Source organism: Ambystoma mexicanum, chromosome 9, assembly GCF_040938575.1.
Source record: "Ambystoma mexicanum isolate Mex_15411 chromosome 9, UKY_AmexF1_1, whole genome shotgun sequence".
NCBI classification, from domain to species: domain Eukaryota; kingdom Metazoa; phylum Chordata; class Amphibia; order Caudata; family Ambystomatidae; genus Ambystoma; species Ambystoma mexicanum.
This window is the reverse complement of record NC_090931.1, coordinates 370,082,128-370,098,395: the sequence shown is the minus strand read 5'-3', so window position 1 is coordinate 370,098,395 and position 16,268 is coordinate 370,082,128.

Below are 16,268 nucleotides of genomic sequence, written 5' to 3'. Positions count from 1 at the left end.
AGCCAGGGTACGTCCATTACAGGGGTTCGCGGGAAGTTTCACACGCGAAAAGCTAGGCTACGGGAATACCAGGGGTGCGCGGGAAGTCCCACACGCGAAAAGCCAGGGTACGTCCATTACAGGGGTGCGCGGGGAAGTTTCACACGCGAAATCCCAGGCTACTTCCAGTTCAGGGGTGCGCGGGAACGTTTCACACGCGAAATCCCAGGCTACGTCCATTTCAGGGGGGCGTGGATAGTTGAACACGCTACTCCGATCGTTGGGTCTTCACAGGTCTTCCCTGTACAGCCTCCACGTCCCCTGCATGCAGTCCACACCACAGGGGATTACCCTGCACACCTGCTCATGACTCCCACCCCCCAGCAGTCATGGGGCACCCTCCACCAGGCCCCCACCCATGTCTCCCACCACCCCCACCCCCCAGCACTGTGGGGCACCTGCCAGCAGGCCCCCACTTATGTCCCACTCATGTCTCCCACCAATCCCACCCCCCAGCAGTCATGGGGCACCCCCACCAGGCCCCCACCCATGTCCCACTCATGCCTCCCACCACCCCCACCCCCCAGCACTGTGGGGCACCTGCCAGCAGGCCCCCACTTATGTCCCACTCATGTCTCCCACCAACCCCACCCCCCAGCAGTCATGGGGCACCCTCCACCAGGCCCCCACCCATGTCCCACTCATGCCTCCCACCACCCCCACCCCCCAGCACTGTGGGGCACCTGCCAGCAGGCCCCCACTTATGTCCCACTCATGCCTCCCACCACCCCCACCCCCCAGCACTGTGGGGCACCTGCCAGCAGGCCCCCACTTATGTCCCACTCATGTCTCCCACCAACCCCACCCCCCAGCAGTCATGGGGCACCCTCCACCAGGCCCCCACCCATGTCCCACTCAGGCCTCCCACCACCCCCACCCCCCAGCACTGTGGGGCACCTGCCAGCAGGCCCCCACTTATGTCCCACTCATGTCTCCCACCACCCCCACCCCCCAGCACTGTGGGGCACCTGCCAGCAGGCCCCCACTTATGTCCCACTCATGTCTCCCACCACACCCACCCCCCAGCACTGTGGGGCACCTGCCAGCAGGCCCCCACTTATGTCCCACTCATGCCTCCCACCACACCCACCCCCCAGCACTGTGGGGCACCTGCCAGCAGGCCCCCACTTATGTCCCACTCATGCCTCCCACCACACCCACCCCCCAGCAGTCATGGGGCACCCTCCACCAGGCCCCCACTTATGTCCCACTCATGCCTCCCACCACACCCACCCCCCAGCACTGTGGGGCACCTGCCAGCAGGCCCCCACTTATGTCCCACTCATGCATCCCACCACACCCACCCCCCAGCAGTCATGGGGCACCCTCCACCAGGCCCCCACCCATGTCCCACTCATGCCTCCCACCACACCCACCCCCCAGCACTGTGGGGCACCTGCCAGCAGGCCCCCACCCATGTCCCACTCATGCCTCCCACCACACCCACCCCCCAGCACTGTGGGGCACCTGCCAGCAGGCCCCCACTTATATCCCACTCATGTCTCCCACCAACCCCACCCCCCAGCAGTCATGGGGCACCCTCCACCAGGCCCACACAGATGTTCCCCTGCCAATAGGAAATCACAATACAGATCCCAGGATCCCATGGGCAACCACATCCCACCCCATGTCACCCCAGTCCATACACACATCCAAGGTACACATCCATTCAAAAATCAAATACCCATTACATGATACATAACCAATGAGCAGTATGCGCATGAGTCCAAGTCCGTCAGACTCACACAATGGCAACACATGACTGTGAAAACCCAGATTGTGACAGTCAACAAACCAATGAGAGAAGTCCACACAATAGAATCAAAAGAACAATGTATTAAAATGTAAGAAGGAAAAAAAAAGAAACACCTAAATGAATACACAAAGTAACAGGTAAAAAACAAAAAAAATCTAATGAAAGGTGAAATCCAAAAGAACGGGTGCAAAGTCAATCAAAATGGAAATCAAAATCAAACACATTGCCCCATGGTCCAAATAATAAAATCGAAAATATCCACAAACTATGTACAAAGATGATTGTCCGGGTCCAATATCCCTAAAAACCATAAAAGGAAACCTACCCAAAACCTAACTAATGCTAACTATATACAAAAAACGTGGGCCATTGTCCAATCAACCCAAATAATAAATAAAAATAAAGGAAACCTACTATCTACATAACTATATACAAAGGCGGCGGGCCAGTCCTGCGGCTCACTGAGAGATGTTATGGGCCAGGGCATCATCGAACTCCCTTTCTATCTCCCCGAGGCGTTCATCCTCAATGGCCCCGAGGGCCCGCAGGGCTGACGCAGTGTCCACCTCCAAGCCCCTGCGGATCTCCTCGAGGCACTCGGCACGCCTCAGGGCCCTCTGCATGGAGTCCACCGCCCTGACCATAGCGAGCCGCCCCTCTTCTGCTCGCCGCCTCTCCGCATCTATTGCGTGGCCTAACCACTGCCACACGGAAGACACATTCTGTCCAGGGTCCTCCTGCCCTCCAGCCGATGGCTGCCCCTCCGATGTTGATGGCCCCGAGCCATGACGCCTCCCACGTCGCTGCCGCTGCCTCTGCAGCCACTGCCTCTGCCAGCACGACGGCATCCAGGCTGATGGTATCCACCGACGCCGTCGTGCACGTGCCCTGCCTGATGATGCCGGCACATCCTCCACCTGCAGGGGTCCAGTTGCCATGGTGTCCACACCAGCTGGACCACCGACTCCCGACTGTGGCAGGGATGGGATCCCCACTGAGCCGGCTGCATTGGTCGGGGCAGGTCCACAGGGGGCCCTGGTGTCAACTGGGCCGGAAGACGGCAAGGAGAACGACCGGCGCATACTTTCCACAGAGGAGGAGATGCCCGACACATTGGCCATCACCTGCAGAAAACCCGCGGCAATGGCAGATCCCAACTGGGCCACGTCGGCACGGTGCTCTTCGTGATGATGTGCGTGCTCCTCCCGGGAAGCACGCACGTCATCACGAATGACCCCCGTGCGCAACGCGACCCCAATCAGGACCTTTTCCATGCGCCCACGGGTCCCCTCGTCCGCAGGTGGAGGGGAGTCAGATGACATAGACACCCCCTCCACCTGCGGACGGGCCTGGGACGGGGCATCCATGCTGGTGCATGGTGGTGCACTCACAGGGTCAGGGACAGCGACATGCACAGGCACCTCCACGGCGACCTGTGCTGCCTCCTGCCCCTGGCCCTGGACTGCACCACTTGCACCAGCAGGGATGCCCCCACCAGGCCTCAGGTGTGCCTCAGTCTCGGCCGCCTCCTCCTCTGTAGAAACCACCAACCTGGATGGCTCCTTGCCCTCTTCCGCTGTAGCTGGCCCCTGTGGGGGCTCACCCACCCCTTCCGCCGCAGCCGTGGGGGCATCCCCGCCGTCTACCTCCACAGCGCCGTCTCCGCCCTCTCCATCACTAGCCGCTGCATAGAGGGAGACATAGAACACAAGCATCAGGGCACTGTACAATGGTCCCCTACACAGGAAGCAATATCAGATGACTGGCAATGGTAAAGTACACTTCTATCATGTCCCTCCACAACACATGGGTCAGGCAATACACACACGCAACACCCATGGTCCATGGAATGCACATCAACATACATGTCCACTGCACTCTTCTAAAGTACGATGTCATGGAACTCACATGCATCATTGGTCATGCAAATCAGACGCACACACTTCACCTCTGTCACATCCATGTGGCCTCGTACATCACAAACACAGTGGATACAAGGATGATTAGGCAGCATCAGTGAATCTGTACAGTGTCACAGACATGTGTCATGCATCCATGCCATTCAAAAGTCACAGACATGCAGGTCAAGCACACCGACCTCGACACCATACATGTACCTGGCATCAGCATCCATCCCTCACCCACACCCATGTCCACGAACATACACTTGCATGCTCACATGTGTCCAATCTGCATAGGCCTCCTCAGGTTGCATAGCAACACATACAACAACCATGTGATCCACAAATTACTGGTCGCACATGCATCGCCATGACAACACTGCACACATACATGCCTACAAGGCCCATTCCACACATACAGCATCACACAACCAGCACACTGCAACATGCACTGTCTCACACAGCAATGCCTGCACACTTACCGCTCAACTCCAGACGGGTCTCCCTCTCAAGGACCTGGGAGTGGAGCGCTGGGTGTATGCGTGCCAGGACCCTCATTTGGATCGAACTCATGTGGCCCCGGCCCCCCTCCACGAGGCGCCGGGCCTTTGAGAGGGTCCTGGACCTGCAGTCCTCCCAACGCTTCCTGACATGTCGGTTGTCGCGGACTGCCACCCCCTCCGCGTTGATGGCAGTCACGATGTCGTCCCAGATCCGAGTCCGTCCTTCATAGTTGGCGCGGCTACTTCCGAAGAGGGCATCATACTGCCCCAGGACTCGCTCCACCAGGACCCCAACCTCGGTGACACTGAAGCTGGGGCCCCTCTGCCTCTCTGGCTGGGGGTTGCCAGTGGTGCCAGATGTTTCAGTGCCCGACATGGCAACCCCAGAGGCAGGAGTGGGTGGGCAACTTGGTCCTGGGGCTGGGCTGTGGAGTGGTGTTCTTCCAGTCGGGAGTCTTCAGTTCCAGCAGGGGTGGACACAGCAACTGTACGCCTGCAGATGGCTGATGTGCAGGCACCAAATGGCAGGGCACGGTGGCAGCAGGCAGGCAGGCAGGCAGCAGCAGATGGCACGTGGGAGGCTGCTCGGGGCACTGGGGGGCAGTAACTCGGCCTTCTGGGCAGGAGCGTGGTCTTCCGTGTGTGAACGCGTGGCCAGCTTGATACGGAGTGAATTGGCACGTGAAAATCATGCACGTCTGCGTGGAATCCGAGGAAAGGCCCTCAGCGCGTAAGCACGTCAGCACGCGTACGCGATTTCATTGGTCCAAAGGGCCAGGCGCGTAAGCGCGCCTATGACGCACGGGTGTTTCCCAACCCACGTGAAAAAAATACACGTGCCGCGCGAGCGCGTCAGCACGCGTACCCGATTTCATTGGTCCAAAGGGCCAGGCGCGTAAGCGCGCCTATGACGCACGGGTGTTTCCCAACCCACGTGAAAAAAATACACGTGCCGCGCGAGCGCGTCAGCACGCGTACCCGATTTCATTGGTCCAAAGGCACACAGCGAGTAATCGCATATTCAACAGCGCGCGTGAAAAACGCCCGGTTACCATTTACATCTGAATACAATTACAATATTAATAACGTACATTTAACCTGGTAAACCTCGAGCATGTAGTCACACACGCTCGGCCACGACACGTGCAAAATTACAACAGGCAATACGGAAAGACGTACACCTGCAGGAAGCAGGCGTACGTGACCCGGCACGTCTAAATATTCACGTGAAAACATCCTACAAGCTCAGTGCAAAGATGAACATACCGTTCCTAGCAGCAGTGGCTGTGGGTTACCAAAGGAGGAGGAGGAGGAGAGTCAGGGCCAGAATTTTCTCACCCAGAACCAGCCTATTCGGGATGCCTGATGACCAGGTGTATGGGAGGTACAGGTTTCCAGCACACATCATACTGGACCTGGTCAGTGAGTGGGAGGATGACCTCACATCACCCACCCTGTGCTCCCAAGCACTCAGCCCCCTGCAGAAGGTCCTGAATGTACTGCACTTCTTGGGCACTGGATCTTTTCAGCGGACAAGTGCCATAGTGGGTGGTGTGTCACAGGCCACGCAGTCACGCTGTCTACACCAGGTCTTGAACATCATCACTGCAGGGCCATCAGTCCGCAGGCACATATATCTCCCCAGGACTCCTGCAGAAAGGCGGGCGTGCATCCAGGAATTCTATGGTGTGGCTCAATTCCCCAAAGTGCTTGGTGCAATTGACTGCACCCATGTGGCTCTACGTCCCCCCAGGGCAACAGAGCACATCTATAGAAACCGCAAGCACTGGCATTCCATCAACGTGCAAGTTGTATGCAATGCCAAGGGAATCATCACATCAGTATATGCCAACTATCCCGGGTCCACCCACGACAGCTTCATCTACAGAATGTCTACCCTAAGCCGGGACCTAGAGGCTGGCCGGCATGGAGATACATGGCTGCTTGGTGAGCATGAATGCCACTGCACATGCATGCATGTCAGATACAGGGTCATGTCACAACACCACTAATGATACCCATCACCACCTCCGCAGGGGACAGTGCCTACCCTATCAGCCCCCACATGATGACCCCAATCCGGAACCCCACCACGCCACCCGAGGTAAGGTACAACACAGCCCACATTGCAACACGGGGCATAGTGGAGCGCACATTCGGAGTGCTGAAGTCACGCTTTCGCTCCCTTGACCGTTCTGGCGGGCAGCTGTTATATGCTCCCCCACTAGTGTGCAGGATCATAGTGGCAGCATGTGTCCTGCACAACGTTGCAACACGCCGGGGCCTGCCCGTGGACATGGTGGTGCCCCTACATCCACAACCACATGCACGCCCGCTGCGCATGGGAGGGGAAAGGGCACGGGGGGAGGCAGCCCGTACGCAACTGGTGGCCAACTTCTTCACCTAGGAATCACAGTGCTGGCTAGTGCACACTGCTCTGGCACATACCATCTGACGATCAATGATGACACTACCTGACAATGTCACAAAATTTCTTGACAATAAACTGTCAGAAACACATCAGCCTGAGATTGTTAACATGGAAGTGTCACTATGTGTGCACCCCTACCTACACATACACCAGCAATGCATAACTATGAAAAGACACAACTCCATTCATCAAATATGCATTGGCACAGGCGAATTGCTACATGACAACATTGCCATGTCACCCAATCCCTTCACAGTCCAGCCACAGAGGACACCATGTCATGGTATGTGAGAGCAAACAAACTGACCCTCACAACATGACACCGGTGTCACAAATTGCAGTGTCCCAAATGGAACATAGCCGCACTTGAACAGCTAACCGTGATGGAGGCACTACTACACACCTGTGTAAGAGTCATTTCAATCAAATTACACACCAACCCACCCTGAAGCCCACCAAAACAAGACACAATGCATGTAATCAATGGTAGTCTCAATACCTGATTGTGCTGGTATGTCCACACCGTCCAGATGTACAGTGATGGCGCCACGCAAAAGTGTCACTGCACATCTACCGACATGTAGTCTGACTCCAGAGAGTATGCCCGTGTGAAGAACTGTGTGAAATACCTGCAAAACATGAGTAACATATGTAAGTTGAGGCACATATCAAACCATCATGCATAGTTAGGTGCAACAACAATGTACACTATGAATGTCTACACAGTATTGACTATGGAGTGCCCAACAGCTCATGGGAGTCCAATGTCACCGTGTAATTTGCTGTCACTTGGGCACACCCTTTGCAAGCCCATGGAAACGGAAGCAGGAGGGGTGTGGATGTCAGGTACCCAAGCCTCGAAACCAAACTCAGGACAAGCCTGCATGTGCCCAGCCACAATACAGTGTATGCCCAGGTACCCACACAAGGCAACACACTTGAAAAAGAAAAATATGATAAGAAAAAATGGCCATGAAAGGGCCGGCGGGGAGGGGGGGGCCACCTATGAGGTCCGAGGACAGGATGCACGCCACAATCCACCTGTGTGGATCATGGGAAATAAAAACACCCCATAGGCTCGTGGCCCACACGGCTACTCTGTTGTGGGAGATGAGTCGCTATCGCTCTGGCCAGACCCTGCAGCTGACTCAGGAGGTGGGGGAGCTGCCTCAGAAGATGGTGTGACAATGGGAGGCAGCCCACGCAGAGCCCGAGTTTGCTCCTCCATGGCTGCAAGCAGGCGGGTCTGGAAGGTCTGGTTCTGGATTATAATCATGCGGAGGTCCCCATGCAGTAACTTCCGGGATGACCTGACCTCCGCACGAGTTGCCTGCATCTCGGCCGAGAGCGTCCGTGTCAGACGCTCCAGCTGCTCCTCTGTCCTTCTATGGGATGAAGCCTCAAGCTCTAACAGGGTCGACCTGAGGTGATGGAATTCTTCCCTCAGGCCTTCCCTGTGGCGCTGGGACTCCATGGAAAGTGATTCCCGCAGAGTCGCCAGTCCCGCCCGCCTGTCCATGTTGGACGCCAACATGTCCTCCCTGTGTGCCTGGCAGATGGACTCTGTAGCCTGCTCCAGTCGCTCCATCAGCCTTTCTGGGGGGACAATGGAAGTGGCCACCCTATCCATGGCCTGGGCAATCATCTCGGATGATGCTGCCTGTTGGGTGGCCATACCGTAGATGGATTGCTCCCAAGCGGTATTGCCAGGTGGCATACGGCCACCACGTTGGCGGGCACCACACCTGCCTGGGGCAAGGCGGACTGCGCCTTGCTGTGCCGGCAAAGCCTCAGGCTGCAGGACTGCATTCCCTCTCTGATCTGCAGCCCCAGGAACAGGATCAGAGATTGTGTGGTGTGGCCCTGCATCCGTAACCACCGGAGGCTGAGCTGCCGACACTGACATCCCCATTGAGGGCAATAACCCGGCTGCAGGTGGGTCGGACAGAGGAGATTCTCTCCCAAGAACACTCACCTGCGACTGCACATAGGTGTCATCCTCCGAGTCTACACCTGAATACTGCTCGGGGGAGGAACCCCCAGAGACACCCCTCGACAGCACGACCTGCAGCACTTGTGGGTTTTCACCCACAAACACACCACGTCCCTCACTTGTGGAAGGTCGGCCCGGGTTGCCCTCCTGGGACGGCTCCACCACCACATCCCCAGCATCAACAAGTGCGTCGTCCCCTGCAAAGACATGAAAGAGAGAAATGGAAACAGGCATTAGCACCATGGCATACAACAAGGGCTGATGAACAACAGAGCCAGTAGTTCAATGACACATGTCCCACATGACTGGGAAACCTCCTATGCATTCACCATCACTGGGTCTGGAGGGGAGGCTCAGGGCACACAATGATGACACAGAGAATGGAGAGCAACGCCTGCTCCCCATGCTGCCTAGCACTGGCATCACACATTGGCCGGTGATTGCCATGTCAAATGCACATGCCATCACACACATGGCATGTGACATAGCCACCAAGTGAAGAGGGAGAGGAGGGCAACTAATTTGGATTTTGGCCACTCTGGTCCTGACATTGCTTCATCACATCAAGAAGTTAACATGTTGGACATGGATCTGCTAGTCCCAATTGGCCACGATGCACAGTGCCTTGTCAACATTAACAAAATGCAGTAAACAATGAGATTCCACCTCCCCATCACCTGTAATGGATTCATATAGCATTCGTGAAGCACCTGTACAGAAATGTATGAAGGTACAGCGGAGCACTGAGGGGTGGTGGGGCAGAAGGGGATGCCATTCAACAATCCTACTGGTGCTGGTGTCATTCATGTAACGCAAGTGCAGAGGTGGGTGGCACAATGAAGTGCAAGGGGAAGTTGCGGCTGGAAGTGCTGTACAAGGTAAGTAGGACTTAACGTCGAGGGCAGATGGTGGTAGGCGCAGACAAGTGCTGGGGGGGTGGCCTATAGGGGTACAGAGACAGTCATGCAGTGCTGTGGGCTCGGAGGGGACAGGGGAGGTACACACTGCATCTGGCTCGGCAAGGTCCTTGCAGATTTCAATGTGTCCTGCAGAGTTGTCAGATGCCGCAGATATGTGCCCTTGGATTGGGGCTCTCATCTTGGTGAGAAGGGTGAGACGCTATTGCCTTTGGAGCAGGCGGCAGGCCAGTTTGCCAGAGGATGAGCATGATGCAGGCCATTTCCTCTCTGCCACCCGGCACCTGTGTTTTGGGTTCACAAGATCCGAGTCATGCCAGGAGTCAGCATTGGCATGGGGCTTCAGGCGGATTGTCATGACCGTGGCAAAGACATCCAGTGTACCTGACATAGAGTGGAGCATGGAGTGGGCCCTGTCAGGATGGGAGTGAGCCTAAGGGGGAGCTGGATGGGGGGGAGATTTTGGCAGCATAAGCCTCGACTGACACACACTTCATGGGTTGGAATACCAAGAAGGTGTGTGACAGTGGTGAGGGTGGCTTTGCCTGTGGGGTGGTGAGGGTGAGGTGGGAGGAGAGGAGAAAGTGATCACTCCAGGAGAGAGGAGTGCAGAGAGGGATGGAGAGGGGAAGGTCAGATGAGATCAGAGCATCAAGAGTGTGCCCTGCAGAATGAGTAGGGACAGACAGGAGTTTAGAGGGTGATAGGGAGTTGCTGAGGTCATGGAAAAGTCACGTGGGGGGGACAACAAGCATGCAGGTGGATGCGTACATCACCAAGGAAGAGGATTTCAGTGTCTGGGGACATGAGTGAGGAGGAGAGGTGAGGCCACTCAGAAAGGAAGTAGTACATTTGACCAGTTTTCCGATACACAGTACGCACAGTTTGTGAATGTCGAGGTGAGATGGAGAGAGACGTCACACAAGCCATTCCAGAGGGGAGTAGGTCTACGTAGGAGTGACAGTGGCAGGAATACCCTCAGGGAAGGCAAGGGCACACCCCCCCCTGCACAGTAGTGCCGGGCCAAGGAGAGGATCTCCTGAACGTCAGGTAGGAGTGTGTCAAAGATGCAGACAGAGCTGGCCGTCAGACATGTTTCCATGAGACCAAGGATGTCAAGGTGCATTACCTCATGTAAGTGACATATATTGGAGGAATGCCTGATGCAGCGGCAGAGTAAGGAGTGTAAATGTGGAGGAGGTTGACAGCCTTGTAGGACTTACGGGGAGTGCTACAGATCAGAGGTGCAGCATGTGTAGGAGTTGGAGTGGGAGGCGGAGAAGGATCATGGGAGGGTGCAGGGAGGCAGTGCAGGATAGATGAGGAGAGAGGAGGGGGGACAGCAGGAGAGGAAAGGAAGTTGATGAGATGTGGGTAGCATTTGTCAAGGAGAATAAGGTTGGCCTGAGGGCCTTGGACTGAGATGCTCCCATTACCATACACATCAATTGTGGCCTCTGAGGATTGGAAGGAGGCCAAGAGTACACCCCAACGGGTCACACCATTGATGGTGGAAGAGGAGCAAGGAGAGAGGACTGGGACCATGTGAAGGGTCCATGGGACAGGCAAAGGCATGTATGAGCAGATGTCAGTGAGAGTTAACCTTGAGTAGGCTCAGATGTACTTGTCAGCAATAGGGTGGGTCGCATTGGAGGGCAGGGTGCCCTCATTTGACTGTTTGCAAGCAGGTGTCGTGAGTAGGGCACGATGGTCTGAACAGTAGAAGTCAGGGAAGATAGACCATGAAGAGCAGCATGGAGTGTGAGGGAATGGGGCTTGAAACCAGACGGAACAAGAGCACACAGGTGGGTGTCAAGGCAAATTCCAGAGTATGACAGCATGTTGAGTGCCATGTATATACAGAGGACGCATTAGCATGTGGTATCATTGCATGTCAGGCATGTGACGATGGAACTTGAATGGCTGGGGGAAAGTGTAGGAATGGTATGTAAGACATAAGATGAATAGACAGGGGAGAATGAGCAACAATGTCGTGACAAAATGACAATTCAAGGGGAACTTCCATGGTGTAGGGCCATATGTGCACTGTTGGCAGTAGGGATAGTGCTGTGGGCACATGGTGTTGCACTGAACATACTGGATGAGGCACATGGGTGACACTATCAACTCTGCCACACACCCCCTTGACAGGCACCCAACATGAAGGCTTCGCACACACACCATGCACATGGATATAACACACATGCATGTGCACTCACCGGATGATGCCTCGTAATCAGGGAGATCTCCCACACCTTGGAGTTGTCCCTCGGTGACGTAGGATCCAGCTACGGACTCGTGTGGTGTGAGTTCTATTTCCTGTGCTGGGGACCCACCTCCAGTCACCAAGGTTGCGGCATGACTTGAGGCCAGCTTATCCTTTGCCCTGCGCTTAAGGTCATTCCAGCGCTTCTGGCAATCACTAGCTGTGCGCCTCACTACTCCAAGGGCACTTATTTTGTCAGCAATGGTCTGCCAGTGTGCCTGGCGTCTGGCATGTGTGGTCTTGGACCCTGCAACGATGACCATTTCCCTATCATGGTCTGACACATACTGAACAAGTGCATTCAGTTCGGCGTCTGTGAAGCTGGGCTTCCTTGATGGGCCGGACTGTGCAGCCGTGCCTGGGGCATCAGCCTGTGCCGGACGTGCACTCTTCCTCTTCCGCTTGGAAGGGGGTGGGGATCCAGAGTGTCCTACGCCGCTGTGGACACTAGGGGCAGGAGCCGTGGTGGACTCAGTACTGGGTGTGTGGGATTGCACACTCAGCATGGGAGTAGGTGCAGGCATTGGGGGTAGAGGGATAGGGTCAGGCCTGATCTGAGGTGCATGAACTAGGACCGACACAGTCTTGGCAGGGTGTATGAGAGGTGGGGTGGATGGAGCCACACCCTGCCCACGGGGGGCAGCAGATGACCTATCTGGCATAGATGCGCGTGTCCTGATGACACCAATGTGCACCGGTGCACGTGCAGTGGACCTGCTGACCTGGATGTCAGCGATGGAGTCACCCTCGGACAGGTCTGGTGCCACAATGGGCTGGTCCAACAAGGGCTGGTCAGGGTTGGTATCAGCCACATGACCCTCAACCTGGGGGGGTGAGGGGGGGGCATGGGTGTCCCTGACTGGTCCTCCAGACTGGGGGGGACAGGGGCACCCTGCAAGTCACAACCACGTCCCCTAGTGGATCCTCCACGGCCACCACGTGTGGCTCGGCCACCTTTGCCACCCTTACGGCTTGCACGCCTCCCAACCATGGCACTGATGTTATTGTGCGTATGGGAGTGGGTGTGCACAATTGTCCTGGGCAATTGGGTGTCAAAGGGGTTGGGTACCAGATGGTATTCGTACCCTAGTGCAGTGGCAAGGCTATATGACACCCCTGGGGAAAGATGACGGGTCACGCAACGCATAGGCACCCCAAAAAAGTTAAGGAACGTGCACGATACCCCTCCTAGACCACTTGTGCGTATAAAAAACCCTGCACTACGCTGTGGCATCCAGTAACACAAGAATGAACGTATGCGTGTCACACGCAGCCTAGATTGACCTCTGAAGAGGTACGTGACACACGGGGCAAGCACAGATGATAGATGCGTGCGCAACTCACCGTCTGCCAGGGAGAAATGCGTCAAAAAGACGCGCGTGTGCGCGTTGGCAACACCCCCGCCAAAAGAAGAATGGGACGCTGTCTGAGGAGACAGGACAACAGTAGAAGGGAACGCTGTGTGAGGAAACAGGCCCAGGAAAAAGAGCAAAAGAGAAAAAGCTGTCAGAGGTAACAGGGAGTACGACCTTTGAACGCCGTGAAGTAAATCGCGTGTCAACTGACAAGAAGTACAGAATACACCAACTCGCTCTCCACGAAAAGCACGTACAAGGAAATGGCGTTCTACATGTACCTTTTATGCAGGCCCACAGGTCCTGCGTCACTTCCGCGTGTAGGCGCTGAAGGGCCAGCCTCCAATCACACGCATTGACACTGGCTTGTGTTTCTTTCACGCGGGATGGGAAACGGCCGTGTCATGGTTGCGCTTACGCGTCTGGCCCTTTGGACCAATGAGATCACGTACGCGTGCTGACCCGCTCGCGCGGGAGGTTTATTTTTTCACGCGGGTTGGGAAACGGCCGTGCGTTGTAGACGCGCTTACGCGCCTGGCCCTTTGGACCAATCACGCGGGTTGGGAAACGGCCGTGTGTTATAGACGCGCTTACGCGCCTGGCCCTTTGGACCAATGAGATCGCGTACGCGTGCTGACGCGCTCGCGCGGGAGGTTTATTTTTTCACGCGGGTTGGGAAACGGCTGTGCGTTATAGACGCGCTTACGCGCCTGGCCCTTTGGACCAATCACGCGGGTTGGGAAACGGCCGTGCGTTATAGACGCGCTTACGCGCCTGGCCCTTTGGACCAATGAAATCGCGTACGCATGCTGACGTGCTTACGCGGCCTTTCCTCGGATTCCACGCAGACGTGCATGATTTTCACGTGCCAATTCACTCCGTATCAAGCTGGCCACGCGTTCACACACGGAAGACCACGCTCCTGCCCCGAAGGCCGGAATCCTGCCCCCCAGAGCCCCGAGCACGCTCCCACCTGCCATCTGCTGCTGCCTGACTGCCTGCTGCCCACGTGCCCTGCTGTTTGCTGCCTGCACATCAGCCAGGGGTGCAGTTGCTGTGACCACCCCTGCTGGAACCAAAGACTCCCGACAGCCGTACCATCGCTCCACAGCCCAGCCCCAGGACCCAGTTGCCCACCCACTCCTGCCTCTGGGGTTGCCATGTCAGGGAGCACAACATCTGGCACGACTGGCAACCCCCGGCCAGGGAGGCAGAGGGGCACCAGCTTTAGTGCCACCGAAGTTGGTGTCCTGGTGGAGCGAGTCCTGGGGCAGTATGATGCCCTCTACGGACGGATGCGCCTCGACAAGGAAGGACGGACCAGGATCTGGACGGACATTGTGACTGCCATCAACGCAGAGGGGGTGGCAGTCCGAGAATTCCATCAAGTCAAGAAGCGCTGGGAGGACTACAGGTCCAGGACCCTGAACAAGGCCCGGCGCCTCGTGAAGGCAGTGGATGCCAAGGGGCGGCGGGGCCACTTGTCGCAAGATGAACTTCGGGTCCTGGAACGCATATCCCCAGCGCTCCATGTCCAGGTCCTTGGGAGGCAGACCCGTCTGGAGTCGAGCGGTGAGTGTACATGCATACTGATTGTAAGCTGTGTGTGTGGTGGTGTGCCAGGAGTGTGCATGTTGCACATGTCTTTGTGTGGCCATGTATAAATGTGTGTGTGCAGGGCTGTGAGACAAGCACATGTGTGCCTGTGATGTGTGAGACAAGGATGGTGCATGTGTGTGTGTGTGTGCTTGCAGTGCAAATGCTTGTGTGTGGGCACATGTGTTTGACTGTGCATGTGAGTTGGCATGCTTGTGGTGTGACACATGGATGTTGATTCCAGGTGCATTAGTCTGCAGCGTGTGCGTGTGTGTAGTTGTGAAGGGTGCAACAGTGTTGCTACATGGATGCAGGTGACACTGTCATGTTGGAGAGTGAATTGCAAATGTGACATGGATGTTCATCTCATGACTGACAGTTTGCGGAGTGGTACACATGCTTGGATGTGTGCTTTGCATGTGTGCATGTGTATTTGAGTCGTGTGTATCATGTGATGTGTGGCTCACCTTTGTCTGCTCATGCTGCTGTATGTGAATGTATGTAGCGGGCTGTAGCAATATGGCTGTTGAATGACTCATGTGTGTGCGTTGAGGAGACAAGTGTGTTGGGGATTGTGATGCCAGGTCTGGAGTATGACAATGCCACTCTTGTACAACTGTTATGTGTGTGAGTCAATTGTACAGTGTCCTGATGCCTGTCTCCTGTCTCTCCCTGCCTGCAGCGTCATCTGATGTGGAGGGCGGAGAAGGTGCTGTGGAGCACAGCGGCAAGGATGCCACCGCCAGCCGGAGACGCAAGGCCCGGCTCCCCTCCCCTGTTGTCATCTCGTCGGGGAGTGAGGAGTCCGGTGCTGTGTCCCAGGTCGCAGCTGCCGAGGGGAGGTCCAGGAGGCGCAGGAGGAAGTTGGACTCCTCGGCAGCAGAAGGGGCAGCTGAGACCCCACAGGGTTCCGCGGCGGAAGATGGCAGGGAGTCATCCAGGTTGGTGGTGGGTTTGGTGGAGGAGGAGGCCGTGCAAGGGACTGAGATGGGGTCTGGAGGTGGGCATTCCACTGGTGCTAGTGGTGCAGCACAGGGGCAGGGACAGGAGGCAGCACAGGCCGCCGCGGAGGTGCCTGTGTGTAATCCTGTCCCCGGTCCTGTGTCTGCATCATCTTGCACCAGCAGGGTTGCCCACGTCCGGACCCATTCTCAGGGAGACCAGGCTGTGTTCCTCCATACACTGGGCCTTGTTCCGACCCCCTCCTCACCTGAACCCCCTATGCGCCAGTCGTCCTCCGTGCCATCTTCCTACCCACCTGTCACCTGGGTGCCCTGTGGAGCTGCCTCTGACGATGGGGCCAGGCTGGTGGAGGACACATCCCTGCCCCAGTCGGGAGTCGTGAGTCCAGCAGGGGTGGCCACCGCAACAACAGCACCCCAAACAATGGAGGATGTGCAGGCAGCAGGTGTCAGGGCACCGGCACCAGCACGTCAGCAGCAGGAGGAAGAAGGTGGGAGCCTTGATGGCTCGGGGCCATCACCATCAGAGGGGCAGGCATCAGCCGGAGG